Consider the following 4,416-nt stretch of genomic DNA (forward strand, 5'->3'; position numbering starts at 1 on the left):
GGTGAGTTTGAGGGTGAGGAATAGGGTTAGGGTGAAGGTTAGGCTGAGCAGAAGGGGTAGGATGTGGGTTAGGGTGAGGATTAGAGTTAGGGTGAGGGTTAGGGTGATAGCTAGGGTGAAGGTGAGGTTAGGGTGAGGGTGAGGGTTAGGGTTAGGGTGAGGGTTAGGGTTAGCGTGACGGTGAGTTTGAGCGTTATGGTTATGGTTAGGGTTAGGGTGAGTATTAGTGTTAAGGTTAGGGTTAGGCTGAGGGTTAGGGTGAGTTGTAGGGTTAGTTTAGGGTAAGGGTTAGGGTTAGTGTGAGGGTTAGGTTTAGGGTTACTGTTAGGGTGAGGGTAAGGTTTGGGTTGAGAGTAAGGTTTAGGGGGAAGATTAGGGTTAGGGTTAGGGTGAGGGGTAGGGTGAGTGTTAATTTTAGGGTTAAGGTTAGGGTTAGGCTTAGTGTGAGTGTTACGGTTAGGGTTAGGATTAGGGTGAGAGTGAGTGTGAGGGATAGTGTTAGGGTGAGGGTGAGGGTGAGGGTGAGGGTTAGAGTTGGGGTTAGGTTTAGGGTGATTGTGAGGGTGAGGGTTAGGGTTAGGGTTAGGATAAGGGTGAGAGTGAGGGTGAGAGTCAGGTTTAGGGTTAGTGTGAGGGTTAGGGTGAGGGTAAGGGTTAAGGTGAGGGTTCGGGTGAGGGTTAGGGTGAGAATGACGGTTAGGGTGAGGTTTTGGGTTAGACTGAGTGTTAGGGTTTGGGTGAGGCTGAGAGTTACGGTTAGGGTGATGTTTAGGGTGAGGGTGAGTGTTAGGGTGAGAGTGAGAGTTCAGGTGAAGATGAGGGTTAGGGTCTGGGTGAGGGTTATCGTTAGGGTGAGGGTTAGGTTGAAAATGAGGGTTAGCGTAAGGGTGATGGTTAGGGTGACGGTTAGCGTTAGGGTTAGGTTAGGGTTAGGGTGAGGGGTAGAGGTAGGGTTATGGTGAGGATTGGGGTTAGGGTGAGGGTAAGGGTTAGTCTGAGGGTTAGGGTTAGGGTGAGGTTTAGGTTTAGGATTAGGGTGAGGGTTAGAGTTAGGGTGATGTGTAGGGTGAGGGTGAAGGTGAGGGTTAAGGTGTGGGTGAGGTTTAGCTTTAGGGTTATGGTGAGGGTTAGGGACAGGGTTAGGGTGAGGTTGAGGGTTAGGGTTAGAGTTAGGGTTAGGTTGAGGGTTAGGGTGAGGTTTAGAGTTAGGGTGAGTGTGAGGGTTAGGTTTAGGTTTAGGGTGAAGGTTAGGTTTAGGGTGAGAGTTAGAGTTAAGGTTAGGGTGAATATGAGGGTTAGGGTTAGCTTCTGGGTTCGAATTAATGTGAGGGTGAGGTTGAGGAATAGTGTTAGGATTATAGTTAGGGTTCGGGTGAGGGTTAGAGATATGTTTAATGTTAGGGTTAGGATTAGGGTGATGGTGAGGTTTAGGGTGAGTGTTAGGGTTAGGGTTAGTGTTAGGGTGAGGGTTAGGTTAATGGTAAGGGTGGGGGTGAAGTTGAGGGTGGGAGTTAGTGTTAGGGTTAGGGTTTGATTGAGGTGTAGTGTGAAGTTTAGGTTTAGGGTTAGTGTGAGTGTAAAGGTTAGGGTGAGGATAAGTTTTAGGGTAAGGGTTAGAGTAAGGTTTAGGGTGAGTTTGAGGGTGAGCAATAGGGTTAGGGTGAGGGTTAGGCTGAGCAGTAAGTGTAGGATGAGAGTTAGGGTGAGGGTTAGGGTTAGGGTTAGGGTGAGGATAAAGGTTAGGGTGAGGGTGAGGGTTAGGGTTAGGGTTAGGGTTAGCGTGAGGTTAAGGGTTAGGGTCAGGTTTTGGACGAGGGTAAGGGTTAGGGTTAGGGTGAGGGTTAGGGTGATGTTTAAGATTAGGTTTAGGGTTAGGATTAGGTTTAGGTTGAGGTTTAGGGTGAGGGTAAGTGTTAGTTTAAGGGTGAGGGTTAGGGTGAGTTTTAGAGTTAGGGTTAGGGTTAGGTTTAGGGTGAGGGCTAGTGTGAGGGTGAGGGTTAGGGTGAGTGTGAGGGTTAGGGTTAGGGTGAGGTTTACCCTGAGGGCGAGGGTTAAGGTGAGGGTGAGGGTTATGGTTAGCGTTAGGGTTAGGGTGAGTATTAGGGTTAATGTTAGGTTCAGGATGAGCGTCAGGGTGAGGGTTAGGGTTAGGGTTAGTTTGAGGGTTAAGGTTAGGGCTAGGGTAAGTGTTAGGGTGAGGGTGAGGGTGAGGGTTAGGGTAACAGTTAGGGTTAGGGTTAGGGTGAGGGTGAGGGTTAGGGTTAGGTTTAGGGTTAGAGTTAGGGTTAGGCTGAGGGTGAGGGTTAGGATGAGAGTTAGGGTTAGGGTCAGGGTGAGGATTAGGGTGAGGCTGAAGTTTAGTGTGAGGTTTAGGGTTAGGGTGAGGTTTAGGTTTAGGATTAGGGTGAGGGTTAGAGTTAGGGTGATCTGTAGGGTTATGGTGAGGGTGAGGGTTAGGTTGTGGGTGAGGGTTAGCTTTAGGTTTATGTTGAGGGTTAAGGTTAGGGTTCGGTGAGGTTGAAGGTTAGGGTTAGATTTAGGGTTAGGTTGAGGTTTAGGGTGAGGTTTAGAGTTACGGTGAGGGTGAGGGTCAAGGTTATGTTTAGGGTGAGGGTTAGGATTAGGTTGAGAGTTACAGTTAGGGTGAGGGTGAGCATCAGGGTTAGTGTTAGATTCTGGGTTCGAATTAAGATGAGGGTGAGGTTGAGGGTAAGGGTGTGGGTGAAGGTTAGGGTGCAGGTTAGGTTTAGGGTTAGGGTTTGAGTGAGGTGTAGGGTGAGGTTTAGGTTTAGGATTAGTGTGAGGGTAAGGGTTAAGGTGAGGATAAGTTTTAGGGTGAGGGTTAGGGTAAGGTTTAGGGTAAGGTTTAGGGTTAGTTTGAGGGTAAAGAATAGGGTTAGGGTGAGTGTTAGGCTGAGCAGTAGGGATAGGATGAGTGTTAAGGTGAAGGGTAGGGTTAGGGTTAGGGTGACGGTAAGGGTTAGGGTGAGGGTGAGGGTTAGGGTTAGGGTTAGGGTTAGCTAGAGGGTAAGGGTTAGGTGGAGGGTTAGGATGAAGTTAAGGGTTAGGGTTAGGGTGATTGTTAGGGTGATGTTAAAAGTTAGGGTTAGGGTTAGGGTTAGGGTGAGGGTAAGGTTTAGGTTGAGAGTAGGGTGAGGGTGAGATTTAGGGTTAGAGTAATGGTTAGGATAAGGGTGAGGGCTAGGGTGAGGGTGATGGTTAGGCTGAGGGTGAGGGTTAAGGTTAGGGTGAGGGTTACCATGAGGGTGAGGGTTACGTTGAGGATGAGGGTTATGGTTAGGTTGAGGGTTAGGGTGAGTATTAGGGTTAAGGTTAGGTTTAATATGAGGGGTAGGGTTAGTGGTAAGGTTAGGTTTAGGGTGAGGCTTAGGGTTAGTGTGAGGCTTAGGTTTAGGGTGGATGAGGGTAAGGGTCGGGGTGAGGTTAATTTTAGGGTGAAGATTAGGGTTAGGCTTAAGGTTAGGTTGAGGGTTAGGGTGAGGGTTAGGTTTAGGGTTAGGGTTAGGATTAGGTTTAGGGTGCTGGTTAGGGTTAGGGTGAGGGTTAGGGTTATGGTTAGGGTTAGGGTGAAGGTGAGGGTGAGGGTGAAGTTTAGGTTTAGGTTTAAGTTTAGGGTTAGGTGTAGGCTGAGAGTGAGGTTGAGTATGAGGGTCAGGGTTAGGGTTAGGGTTAGGGTGAGGGTGAGGGCTATGTTGAGTGGGAGGGTTAGGGTGAGGGTGAGGGTTTGGGATAGATAAGGGTTAGGGTTATGGTTATGGGGAGGATTAGGTTGAGTTTGAGGGTTAGAGGGAGGGTTAGTGTTATTGTGAGGGTTAGGGTTAGGGTTAGGGTGAGGGTTAGCTTTAGCGAGATGTTTTGGGTGAGAGTGAGGATTAGCGTAAGGGTGAGGGTAAGGGTTAGAGTGAGGATGAGGGTTAGGGTTAGGGTTAGGTGAGGGTTAGGGTTAGTGTTAGGCTTTGGGTGAGGGGTAGGTTTAGTTTTAGGGTAAGGTTTAGTGTTAGGGTAAGGGTTAGGGTGAGGGTAAGGTTTAGGGTGAGGTTTAGGGTAAGGATGAGTTTTAGGCTAAGGTTTAGGGTCAGGTTGAGGTTGAGGGTTATGGTGAGGGTGAGGGTAAGGCTGAGGGGTAGGGTTCGGGTCAGGGTTAGGGTCAGGGTGAGGGTGAGTGTGAGGGTTTCGGTTAAGTAAGGGTTAGGTTTAGGGTTAGCCAGAGGATTAGCTTGAGGGTGAGGATTAGGGTGAGGGTGAGGGTTAAGTTTAGGGTTAGGGTTAGGGTTAGGGCCAGGGTTAGGGTTAGGTTTAGGGTTAGGGTGAGGGTTAGGGTTAGGGTTAGGTTTTGGTTTAGGAATAGGTTGAGGGTTAGCGTGAGGGGTAGCGTTAGGTGGAGGGTGTGAGTTA

The sequence above is a fragment of the Dipodomys merriami genome, unplaced genomic scaffold (genome assembly GCF_024711535.1).
Source record: "Dipodomys merriami isolate MVZ:Mamm:240054 unplaced genomic scaffold, mDipMer1.0.p SCAF_105, whole genome shotgun sequence".
In the NCBI taxonomy this organism is placed as follows: Eukaryota; Metazoa; Chordata; class Mammalia; order Rodentia; family Heteromyidae; genus Dipodomys; species Dipodomys merriami.